The sequence below is a fragment of the Sphaerodactylus townsendi genome, linkage group LG11, assembly GCF_021028975.2.
Source record: "Sphaerodactylus townsendi isolate TG3544 linkage group LG11, MPM_Stown_v2.3, whole genome shotgun sequence".
Classification (NCBI taxonomy): Eukaryota; Metazoa; Chordata; class Lepidosauria; order Squamata; family Sphaerodactylidae; genus Sphaerodactylus; species Sphaerodactylus townsendi.
In genome coordinates, this window is record NC_059435.1 from 9,236,014 (window position 1) to 9,248,906 (window position 12,893).

The 12,893-nt window shown below is 69.7% G+C and overlaps 1 protein-coding gene across 1 annotated transcript in view; it reads left to right on the top strand.

Annotated features, from left to right (window-relative positions):
- GRB10 (growth factor receptor bound protein 10) overlaps positions 1-12,893 on the top strand; it is a 164,785-nt gene that overhangs the window by 67,023 nt on the left and 84,869 nt on the right. The gene's annotated exons all lie outside the window — the stretch shown is intronic.

Here is a 12,893-nt window from a genome sequence, read left to right on the forward strand (position 1 = left end):
CCCCCCCACCCCCCCCCCCCCCCACCCCCCCCCCCCCCCACCCCCCCCCCCCCCCACCCCCCCCCCCCCCCACCCCCCCCCCCCCCCACCCCCCCCCCCCCCCACCCCCCCCCCCCCCCACCCCCCCCCCCCCCCACCCCCCCCCCCCCCCACCCCCCCCCCCCCCCACCCCCCCCCCCCCCCACCCCCCCCCCCCCCCACCCCCCCCCCCCCCCACCCCCCCCCCCCCCCACCCCCCCCCCCCCCCACCCCCCCCCCCCCCCACCCCCCCCCCCCCCCACCCCCCCCCCCCCCCACCCCCCCCCCCCCCCACCCCCCCCCCCCCCCACCCCCCCCCCCCCCCACCCCCCCCCCCCCCCACCCCCCCCCCCCCCCACCCCCCCCCCCCCCCACCCCCCCCCCCCCCCACCCCCCCCCCCCCCCACCCCCCCCCCCCCCCACCCCCCCCCCCCCCCACCCCCCCCCCCCCCCACCCCCCCCCCCCCCCACCCCCCCCCCCCCCCACCCCCCCCCCCCCCCACCCCCCCCCCCCCCCACCCCCCCCCCCCCCCACCCCCCCCCCCCCCCACCCCCCCCCCCCCCCACCCCCCCCCCCCCCCACCCCCCCCCCCCCCCACCCCCCCCCCCCCCCACCCCCCCCCCCCCCCACCCCCCCCCCCCCCCACCCCCCCCCCCCCCCACCCCCCCCCCCCCCCACCCCCCCCCCCCCCCACCCCCCCCCCCCCCCACCCCCCCCCCCCCCCACCCCCCCCCCCCCCCACCCCCCCCCCCCCCCACCCCCCCCCCCCCCCACCCCCCCCCCCCCCCACCCCCCCCCCCCCCCACCCCCCCCCCCCCCCACCCCCCCCCCCCCCCACCCCCCCCCCCCCCCACCCCCCCCCCCCCCCACCCCCCCCCCCCCCCACCCCCCCCCCCCCCCACCCCCCCCCCCCCCCACCCCCCCCCCCCCCCACCCCCCCCCCCCCCCACCCCCCCCCCCCCCCACCCCCCCCCCCCCCCACCCCCCCCCCCCCCCACCCCCCCCCCCCCCCACCCCCCCCCCCCCCCACCCCCCCCCCCCCCCACCCCCCCCCCCCCCCACCCCCCCCCCCCCCCACCCCCCCCCCCCCCCACCCCCCCCCCCCCCCACCCCCCCCCCCCCCCACCCCCCCCCCCCCCCACCCCCCCCCCCCCCCACCCCCCCCCCCCCCCACCCCCCCCCCCCCCCACCCCCCCCCCCCCCCACCCCCCCCCCCCCCCACCCCCCCCCCCCCCCACCCCCCCCCCCCCCCACCCCCCCCCCCCCCCACCCCCCCCCCCCCCCACCCCCCCCCCCCCCCACCCCCCCCCCCCCCCACCCCCCCCCCCCCCCACCCCCCCCCCCCCCCACCCCCCCCCCCCCCCACCCCCCCCCCCCCCCACCCCCCCCCCCCCCCACCCCCCCCCCCCCCCACCCCCCCCCCCCCCCACCCCCCCCCCCCCCCACCCCCCCCCCCCCCCACCCCCCCCCCCCCCCACCCCCCCCCCCCCCCACCCCCCCCCCCCCCCACCCCCCCCCCCCCCCACCCCCCCCCCCCCCCACCCCCCCCCCCCCCCACCCCCCCCCCCCCCCACCCCCCCCCCCCCCCACCCCCCCCCCCCCCCACCCCCCCCCCCCCCCACCCCCCCCCCCCCCCACCCCCCCCCCCCCCCACCCCCCCCCCCCCCCACCCCCCCCCCCCCCCACCCCCCCCCCCCCCCACCCCCCCCCCCCCCCACCCCCCCCCCCCCCCACCCCCCCCCCCCCCCACCCCCCCCCCCCCCCACCCCCCCCCCCCCCCACCCCCCCCCCCCCCCACCCCCCCCCCCCCCCACCCCCCCCCCCCCCCACCCCCCCCCCCCCCCACCCCCCCCCCCCCCCACCCCCCCCCCCCCCCACCCCCCCCCCCCCCCACCCCCCCCCCCCCCCACCCCCCCCCCCCCCCACCCCCCCCCCCCCCCACCCCCCCCCCCCCCCACCCCCCCCCCCCCCCACCCCCCCCCCCCCCCACCCCCCCCCCCCCCCACCCCCCCCCCCCCCCACCCCCCCCCCCCCCCACCCCCCCCCCCCCCCACCCCCCCCCCCCCCCACCCCCCCCCCCCCCCACCCCCCCCCCCCCCCACCCCCCCCCCCCCCCACCCCCCCCCCCCCCCACCCCCCCCCCCCCCCACCCCCCCCCCCCCCCACCCCCCCCCCCCCCCACCCCCCCCCCCCCCCACCCCCCCCCCCCCCCACCCCCCCCCCCCCCCACCCCCCCCCCCCCCCACCCCCCCCCCCCCCCACCCCCCCCCCCCCCCACCCCCCCCCCCCCCCACCCCCCCCCCCCCCCACCCCCCCCCCCCCCCACCCCCCCCCCCCCCCACCCCCCCCCCCCCCCACCCCCCCCCCCCCCCACCCCCCCCCCCCCCCACCCCCCCCCCCCCCCACCCCCCCCCCCCCCCACCCCCCCCCCCCCCCACCCCCCCCCCCCCCCACCCCCCCCCCCCCCCACCCCCCCCCCCCCCCACCCCCCCCCCCCCCCACCCCCCCCCCCCCCCACCCCCCCCCCCCCCCACCCCCCCCCCCCCCCACCCCCCCCCCCCCCCACCCCCCCCCCCCCCCACCCCCCCCCCCCCCCACCCCCCCCCCCCCCCACCCCCCCCCCCCCCCACCCCCCCCCCCCCCCACCCCCCCCCCCCCCCACCCCCCCCCCCCCCCACCCCCCCCCCCCCCCACCCCCCCCCCCCCCCACCCCCCCCCCCCCCCACCCCCCCCCCCCCCCACCCCCCCCCCCCCCCACCCCCCCCCCCCCCCACCCCCCCCCCCCCCCACCCCCCCCCCCCCCCACCCCCCCCCCCCCCCACCCCCCCCCCCCCCCACCCCCCCCCCCCCCCACCCCCCCCCCCCCCCACCCCCCCCCCCCCCCACCCCCCCCCCCCCCCACCCCCCCCCCCCCCCACCCCCCCCCCCCCCCACCCCCCCCCCCCCCCACCCCCCCCCCCCCCCACCCCCCCCCCCCCCCACCCCCCCCCCCCCCCACCCCCCCCCCCCCCCACCCCCCCCCCCCCCCACCCCCCCCCCCCCCCACCCCCCCCCCCCCCCACCCCCCCCCCCCCCCACCCCCCCCCCCCCCCACCCCCCCCCCCCCCCACCCCCCCCCCCCCCCACCCCCCCCCCCCCCCACCCCCCCCCCCCCCCACCCCCCCCCCCCCCCACCCCCCCCCCCCCCCACCCCCCCCCCCCCCCACCCCCCCCCCCCCCCACCCCCCCCCCCCCCCACCCCCCCCCCCCCCCACCCCCCCCCCCCCCCACCCCCCCCCCCCCCCACCCCCCCCCCCCCCCACCCCCCCCCCCCCCCACCCCCCCCCCCCCCCACCCCCCCCCCCCCCCACCCCCCCCCCCCCCCACCCCCCCCCCCCCCCACCCCCCCCCCCCCCCACCCCCCCCCCCCCCCACCCCCCCCCCCCCCCACCCCCCCCCCCCCCCACCCCCCCCCCCCCCCACCCCCCCCCCCCCCCACCCCCCCCCCCCCCCACCCCCCCCCCCCCCCACCCCCCCCCCCCCCCACCCCCCCCCCCCCCCACCCCCCCCCCCCCCCACCCCCCCCCCCCCCCACCCCCCCCCCCCCCCACCCCCCCCCCCCCCCACCCCCCCCCCCCCCCACCCCCCCCCCCCCCCACCCCCCCCCCCCCCCACCCCCCCCCCCCCCCACCCCCCCCCCCCCCCACCCCCCCCCCCCCCCACCCCCCCCCCCCCCCACCCCCCCCCCCCCCCACCCCCCCCCCCCCCCACCCCCCCCCCCCCCCACCCCCCCCCCCCCCCACCCCCCCCCCCCCCCACCCCCCCCCCCCCCCACCCCCCCCCCCCCCCACCCCCCCCCCCCCCCACCCCCCCCCCCCCCCACCCCCCCCCCCCCCCACCCCCCCCCCCCCCCACCCCCCCCCCCCCCCACCCCCCCCCCCCCCCACCCCCCCCCCCCCCCACCCCCCCCCCCCCCCACCCCCCCCCCCCCCCACCCCCCCCCCCCCCCACCCCCCCCCCCCCCCACCCCCCCCCCCCCCCACCCCCCCCCCCCCCCACCCCCCCCCCCCCCCACCCCCCCCCCCCCCCACCCCCCCCCCCCCCCACCCCCCCCCCCCCCCACCCCCCCCCCCCCCCACCCCCCCCCCCCCCCACCCCCCCCCCCCCCCACCCCCCCCCCCCCCCACCCCCCCCCCCCCCCACCCCCCCCCCCCCCCACCCCCCCCCCCCCCCACCCCCCCCCCCCCCCACCCCCCCCCCCCCCCACCCCCCCCCCCCCCCACCCCCCCCCCCCCCCACCCCCCCCCCCCCCCACCCCCCCCCCCCCCCACCCCCCCCCCCCCCCACCCCCCCCCCCCCCCACCCCCCCCCCCCCCCACCCCCCCCCCCCCCCACCCCCCCCCCCCCCCACCCCCCCCCCCCCCCACCCCCCCCCCCCCCCACCCCCCCCCCCCCCCACCCCCCCCCCCCCCCACCCCCCCCCCCCCCCACCCCCCCCCCCCCCCACCCCCCCCCCCCCCCACCCCCCCCCCCCCCCACCCCCCCCCCCCCCCACCCCCCCCCCCCCCCACCCCCCCCCCCCCCCACCCCCCCCCCCCCCCACCCCCCCCCCCCCCCACCCCCCCCCCCCCCCACCCCCCCCCCCCCCCACCCCCCCCCCCCCCCACCCCCCCCCCCCCCCACCCCCCCCCCCCCCCACCCCCCCCCCCCCCCACCCCCCCCCCCCCCCACCCCCCCCCCCCCCCACCCCCCCCCCCCCCCACCCCCCCCCCCCCCCACCCCCCCCCCCCCCCACCCCCCCCCCCCCCCACCCCCCCCCCCCCCCACCCCCCCCCCCCCCCACCCCCCCCCCCCCCCACCCCCCCCCCCCCCCACCCCCCCCCCCCCCCACCCCCCCCCCCCCCCACCCCCCCCCCCCCCCACCCCCCCCCCCCCCCACCCCCCCCCCCCCCCACCCCCCCCCCCCCCCACCCCCCCCCCCCCCCACCCCCCCCCCCCCCCACCCCCCCCCCCCCCCACCCCCCCCCCCCCCCACCCCCCCCCCCCCCCACCCCCCCCCCCCCCCACCCCCCCCCCCCCCCACCCCCCCCCCCCCCCACCCCCCCCCCCCCCCACCCCCCCCCCCCCCCACCCCCCCCCCCCCCCACCCCCCCCCCCCCCCACCCCCCCCCCCCCCCACCCCCCCCCCCCCCCACCCCCCCCCCCCCCCACCCCCCCCCCCCCCCACCCCCCCCCCCCCCCACCCCCCCCCCCCCCCACCCCCCCCCCCCCCCACCCCCCCCCCCCCCCACCCCCCCCCCCCCCCACCCCCCCCCCCCCCCACCCCCCCCCCCCCCCACCCCCCCCCCCCCCCACCCCCCCCCCCCCCCACCCCCCCCCCCCCCCACCCCCCCCCCCCCCCACCCCCCCCCCCCCCCACCCCCCCCCCCCCCCACCCCCCCCCCCCCCCACCCCCCCCCCCCCCCACCCCCCCCCCCCCCCACCCCCCCCCCCCCCCACCCCCCCCCCCCCCCACCCCCCCCCCCCCCCACCCCCCCCCCCCCCCACCCCCCCCCCCCCCCACCCCCCCCCCCCCCCACCCCCCCCCCCCCCCACCCCCCCCCCCCCCCACCCCCCCCCCCCCCCACCCCCCCCCCCCCCCACCCCCCCCCCCCCCCACCCCCCCCCCCCCCCACCCCCCCCCCCCCCCACCCCCCCCCCCCCCCACCCCCCCCCCCCCCCACCCCCCCCCCCCCCCACCCCCCCCCCCCCCCACCCCCCCCCCCCCCCACCCCCCCCCCCCCCCACCCCCCCCCCCCCCCACCCCCCCCCCCCCCCACCCCCCCCCCCCCCCACCCCCCCCCCCCCCCACCCCCCCCCCCCCCCACCCCCCCCCCCCCCCACCCCCCCCCCCCCCCACCCCCCCCCCCCCCCACCCCCCCCCCCCCCCACCCCCCCCCCCCCCCACCCCCCCCCCCCCCCACCCCCCCCCCCCCCCACCCCCCCCCCCCCCCACCCCCCCCCCCCCCCACCCCCCCCCCCCCCCACCCCCCCCCCCCCCCACCCCCCCCCCCCCCCACCCCCCCCCCCCCCCACCCCCCCCCCCCCCCACCCCCCCCCCCCCCCACCCCCCCCCCCCCCCACCCCCCCCCCCCCCCACCCCCCCCCCCCCCCACCCCCCCCCCCCCCCACCCCCCCCCCCCCCCACCCCCCCCCCCCCCCACCCCCCCCCCCCCCCACCCCCCCCCCCCCCCACCCCCCCCCCCCCCCACCCCCCCCCCCCCCCACCCCCCCCCCCCCCCACCCCCCCCCCCCCCCACCCCCCCCCCCCCCCAGCCCCCCTCCTCCCCACCCCCCCCCCCCCCCACCCCCCCCTGACATTTTGCCTGCATCTGTGGCTGGCATCTTCAGATCCTCTGAAGATGCCAGCCACAGATACAGGCAAAACGTCAGGAGAAAATGCTACTAGAACATGGCCATACAGCCCGGAAACCTCATAACACCCCAGTTGCAATATAGTTTGTGTGTGTGTGTATACATACATATTTACTTACAGTCTGGTTTTCTCACTGAGAAAAAGGGGACTTCCTCTGTGATAAAGCACCTATTTTTCATCGAATTGATCTGTCAAAGGGAATTTTGAGTCTCGAAAAGTCGTACTCCAAAAATCTTCTTGTTCTCTCAGATGCTGCATCTGCCTGGTGGAACGCTCTACCTCCAGCTACGCGGGCCCTGCGGGATCTTAACGAATTTCGCAGGGCCTGCAAGACGGAGCTGTTCCACCGGGCCTTTGGGGAGCCCGGCCGCCGATGCCCCCCCTCTTTATAACATCTGTGGACCCTGCCGTTCCCTCTCCCTCTCCCCCTCCCCTTCCCCTTCTTTTTTAGGGGATTACTAGTAGGACGCCATCGGTACATTTGATATCGGGATGCTGCATTTTAATGGGTTGATTTTAACATATAGAGCCATATTTAATGATTATTCAAACCTGATTTTATCTGTGCTCCATTTATTTGTTTTGTTCACTGCCCTGAGCCCTTCGGGGGAGGGCGGTTTGTAAATAATAATAATCATCATCATCATCACCACCATCATCATCATCATCTTTGCCCCCCCCCCCCCCCGCTAGCTATAGTCCGCCTTTCCCATTGGGACTCAAGGCTGATTACACGAATGACGGAATTATTCCATCAATCAACAAGCCAATTTCAAAACATAGCAATGTTTTAAAAATCACCTTTCAGTTGGGACGTGAAGTGGGCAGTTGGATTTTGAATGGCTCTGTCTGGCTCCTCCCATCCGCTGTAGCCAACATTCACCATATTGAGATACAAGAGAACCTCTGGTTTTTGACGTGGCATCTCTCGAGATCAGTATTTGGACTTCTGCTTGAAACTGCCGTCCGTTTCCTTGCAGCACAGAAGCCGCTGTGCAGGTCCACACGGCTTTTTCAATAAAAACTGGAGTGGCGGGTAACCAGAATATTTGCTCACAATTGCCTTCAGGGCCCTGGCATTTGTTTGTGTAGGTTGCCAAAAATCACTGAAAGAGGAATCTTGGGCAGGGGAAGGGGAGAAGATTCCAGTCTAAGGAGTGAATGCCTTCGTGTGTTTTCAAGCCATAGGCCAGGCTAGGAAGTTATAGATAAGATCAATTGATCAGTGAGATGCATCCCTGCACAAAAAACACAGACTCTCAAGAGATCCCACAAATCAACTTGGCTGGGATTCCCAAGAAAACAGCTCACTTCTGGTCATTGTTTGCCTGTTGGCCTAATGCAGGGGTCTGCAACCTGCGCTGGCAGGGGCTGATGGGATTTGTAATCCATGAACATCTGGAGAGCTGCAGGTTGCAGACCCCCTGGCCTAATGAATGGAGAAAAGAAATCCGCACAACTCCTGGTTTCAGATGTTGTCCTCAAGATGGGGAGGGGCTATGGATCAGAGCCAGAGCATCTGCTTGGCTTGCAGAAGGTACCATGTTCAATTCCTAGCATCTCCAGTTAAGGGATGTGACATGAAAGACCTCCGCTTGAAACTCTGGAGAGCCACTGGGCACTTCCGCACATGCAGAGTAATAATGCACTTTCAATCCACTTTCAATGCACTTTGCAGCTGGATTTTACTGTGCGGAACAGCAAAGTCCACTCGCCAGCAATTGTGACAGTGGATTGAAAGTGCATGATTCTGCATGCGCGAAAGTGCCCGTTGCCAAGCCGGAGTAGATAATGCCAGCCTCGACGGACCAAGGGTATCAGACCCATGCGAACAAGTGGAGTACTGGCTACTACCGTGTTTCCCCGAAAATAAGACAGTGTCTAATATTAATTTTTGCTCCCAAAGATGCGCTATGTCTTATTTTCAGGGGATGTCTTATTTTTCTGTGTTCAGTTCGTCGGACATGCTTCCAAACAAAAACTTTGCTACGTCTTACTTTCGGGGGATGCCTTATATTTCGCACTTCAGCAAATACCTCTACTACGTCTTATTTTAAGAACATAAGAACAAGCCAGCTGGATCAGACCAGAGTCCATCTAGTCCAGCACTCTGCTACTCGCAGTGGCCCACCAGGTGCCTTTGGGAGCTCACATGCAGGATGTGAAAGCAACGGCCTTCTGCGGCTGTTGCTCCCGAGCACCTGGTCTGCTAAGGCTTTTGCAATCTGAGATCAAGGAGGATCAAGATTGGTAGCCATAGATCGACTTCTCCTCCATAAATCTGTCCAAGCCCCTTTTAAAGCTATCCAGGTTAGTGGCCATCACCACCTCCTGTGGCAGCATATTCCAAACACCAATCACGCGTTGCGTGAAGAAGTGTTTCCTTTTATTAGTCCTAATTCTTGTTAGTTAATTAACAAGTTAATTCTTGTTAGTTAGTTAATTAACAAGTTAATGTATTGTCGAAGGCTTTCACGGCCGGAATCACATTTTCCAGGGATGTCTTATATTCGGGGAAACAGGGTATCTGCAGCCGGCCTAAGAATAGCAATTATTTCTTACTGTAATCATATTTGAAGTTGGAAGCCAGTCTGTGGCTTTGAACAGAAAGTTTGTAGGGGAAGGGAGATAAGGAGACCAAACTAAATATAAAATACTGAACTATATTAAAAGCCGGGCCAAGCATGACACAGAACGCTTACTTAATCAGTCCCCTGACCTTGCTCTCTGGTACAGCTAGTTTGCTGCTGGCGTTGGCAACATGCCTTATTTGTCTTTAAACACCTTGTGTAAATAAACGGCAGAATGAAACGTGGCTTCAGGTTGCACAGCGCTTGCATTTCTGCCTTTTATCACGGTCCCGTTTTTTAAAAAAATACATTATATGCTGTTAACAACCAATCCTGTGTATACAAGTATGTGAGTGAGAGTTTCAGGGAATATCTTCGCCTGCAAACCAAATAAAGTCAACTCGAAAGAGTTGGGATGCTTGGCTGGGTGGTTGTGGTTCAGGTAGATCTTGTTCTTGACCCTTTCGTTTGCACCTGTGGCAGGCATCTTCAGAGGTGTATCACAGAGAGAAGGTAGCACACTTCTCTCTGTGATGCACCTCTGAAGATGCCAGCCACAGATTCAGGCGAAATGTTAGGAACAAGATCTACCAGACCATGGCCACACAGCCCAGAAAACCCACAACAACCAGTTGGATCCGGCTGTGAAACCCTTCGACAATACATCAAATAAAGTCCATTTCCAGTCAAAATTTAAAAATTGGATTGGGATCAGGTTGTGGAGCATTTAACATATTAAAGAGACCTGTAGAATAATGTAACGGTTTCCCCTGGCTTGGTATTGTGTAATAATATTGCCAATCCAGGCTAAAATGGAACAGGGTGTACTCCTACGCTCCTGGGTACACACTTTTAGGCCTCTGCCTATAGCCAGGTTTTCATTTCGGAATGTTTTGGCTTAGCCTGCAGCAGCCATGTGCTAATACAAACTATTGTGGGCCAAGGGACTCCCTGGACTAAGACCTCAACCTGTTCTGCTACAAACCTGACGTAGACCGAGAGCTTAAAGGCCCCTTGGAGTTGGCTATTGAGGCAACACTGTCTTCTGTCATTGTGGCGGGGCAACTGGGAGCGACCCCCCCGCCCCCGTGCCTGGTATTTTCCTTCCGGGCTTACAAATGCCTTCCTCCTCACTCGCCTTTCAGAGCTTAAGCTAGTTTAGAGGTAATCGTGGCATATTAGTGGCTAGAAGCAAGTTTGCAATTTTTTTTTAGTATCTCATGTATCTTGTGTATCTAATCTGGAGGAACCGGGTTTGATTCCCTGCTCTGCCGCCTGAGCTGTGGAGGCTTATCTGGGGAATTCAGATTAGCCTGTGCACTCCCACACACGCCAGCTGGGTGACCTTGGGCTAGTCACAGCTTCTCAGAGCTCTCTCAGCCCCACCCACCTCACAGGGTGTTTGTTGTGAGGGGGGAAGGGCAAGGAGATTGTAAGCCCCTTTGAGTCTCCTGCAGGAGAGAAAGGGGGGATATAAATCCAAACTCTTCTTCTTCTAAATGTATTTGGCTAGAGTCTTATGCATAATGAAGGACAGCTACGCCCCATTGGTGACATTTGCAGTCAGGTGACAGATTAAATTAAGCACATTTTTTATAGCTAAGGCTACTGCTTAACGGGATTGAGTACACTGGCTTTCATGCCAACTTGTCTCCACTGAAATTAGTGGGAGTACTTTGGGTGAATTGCAGATTTCTGTTGAAGTAGCTAGTTCATCCGTTACCTCTGTCCTCGTGCCAGGAGAAATGCATTTGGTATTTGGTTTTGTTGCTGCCCACGCCAGGCATTGCCACTTAGAACAGCATTTAATAGCTTATAGATTGTGTTTCGACCCTTTTCCACCAAAAGATCCAAGTGCGGTCAGTTGTAGTGAAAGTGCCATGTTTCCGCAGGTAAAAATAGTTCCGAATATGTATGAGCATTAAAGAAGCAATTTTAAGTGTGTCCTTTGTCAAAACCATCAGTCTGTGCACTATTAAACATGGTAGTTTGATAAAACAGCATTTGTAGGGCATTGAATGGTTATGGACAGAACTTGCCTTCCACCTGCCTTACAGAGCAGCAGTGGCGTAGGATGTTAAGAGCTCATGTATCTAATCTGGAGGAACCGGGCTTGATTCCCCACTCTGCCACTTGAGCTGTGGAGGCTTATCTGGGGAATTCAGATTAGCCTGTGCACTCCCACACACGCCAGCTGAAGAAGTGGACTCCTTTGGGCTGAAGGTCACAGCTCTTTTGGAGCCCACTCAGCTCCCACTCTACCTCACAGGGTGTTTTAGAGTTGTGAAGGGGGAAGTGGGCAAGGAGGATTGTAAGCTCCCTTTGAGTCTCCTGCAGGAGAGAAAAGGGGGGATATAAATCCAAACTCCCTCCCCCCTCCCTCCCTCCCTCCCCCCCCCTCCTCCTCCTTCTTCCTTCTTCCTTCTTCTTCCTTCTTCTTTCTTCTTCTTCTCCTTCCTTCTTCTTCTTCTTCTTCTTCCTTCTTCCTTCTTCTTCCTTCTTCTTTCTTCTTCTTCTCCTTCCTTCTTCTTCTTCTTCTTCTTCCTTCTTCCTTCTTCTTCCTTCTTCTTCTTCTTCTTCTTCTTCTTCCTTTCCTTTTTATAGAGCCCGCCATTTTGTGTCCGCTTCAGCAGGATCTGCAGCCGCCGCCATTTGCAGAACATTCCCAGGAGTTTCCTCTGCTTGTAACTAATCCAAAGGCCATTCCACTGTACAAAGTTGATGAATGAAGTTTGTTTTTCCTGGGAATTCCGCACCTGTGTCGTTTTTTCTCCCTTATTTTTTTTAATGCAGAATCTTCATAGCTACAAAGACACAATCTAAGAATCGCAGCTGCTCAGAAGGCTGGTTGACCTCCCAATAAAAGACTCTGGGTAGACCTGCAGACAGACGTATCCATTGCATTCTAATGGGAGGTAAACCAGCCCTCTGGATGGCTGCAGTTTTTAGATGGTGTCTTCATAGCTGCAAGTTTTCTCACCAGTGGCGTAATGGTTAAGAACAGGTGCATTCTAATCTGGAGGAACCGGGTTTGATTCCCCGCTCTCCTGCTTGAGCTGTGGAGGCTTATCTGGGGAATTCAGATTAGCCTGTGCACTCCCACACACGCCAGCTGGGTGACCTTGGGCTAGTCACAACTTTTCGGAGCTCTCTTAGCCCCACCCACCTCACAGGGTGTTTGTTGTGAGGGGGGGAAGGGCAAGGAGATTGTCAGCCCCTTTGAGTCTCCTGCAGGAGAGAAAGGGGGGATATAAATCCAAACTCTTCTTCTTCTTAAAACAAAAAAGGGGGGAAAACGACATGCGTTCAGGATTGCCAACAAAAATAAACTATTTACCAACTTTTTGCTGTGAAATGGCTTTCAGATGAGCTTCAAGGTGAGGAAACTCCCAGGAACATTCTGCAAATGGCGGCGGCTGGGTGGAGGCTCCTGAAGCTGAAATGGTGGGTTCTAGAACAGAACAATGGTGGGTGCTAGAGCAGAACAAGGCAGGCACTAGGACCTCTGCGGAGCACTCTGTTGCAAATAAAGTCTAAGGATAAATGGTGGATGAATTTACAATTCTACTTGGATCTTTTGAGTGGAACCTTGACCTTCATAGCCCAGGATAGCCCACTTTCATCAGGTGGAAGTTCATCAGGGTCAGCCCTGGCTAATACTTGGATGGGAGACCACCAAGAATGTCCAGGTTTGCTATGCAGAGGTAGACGACGGCAAACCACCTAGTTCAGTCTGACCTTGACAACATTCTGAGGTCACCATAAGTCAGCATTGATGGCCCTTTCTTCCATTATCACCACTACCAGATTATGTTTATTTAGGGATTAGAGAAGTTGGGTAAATAAGAAGCAGGGCTCATAAGGTAGCATTGAATGCTTGTTTCTATAAATAATTTTCTCAAATGAAACT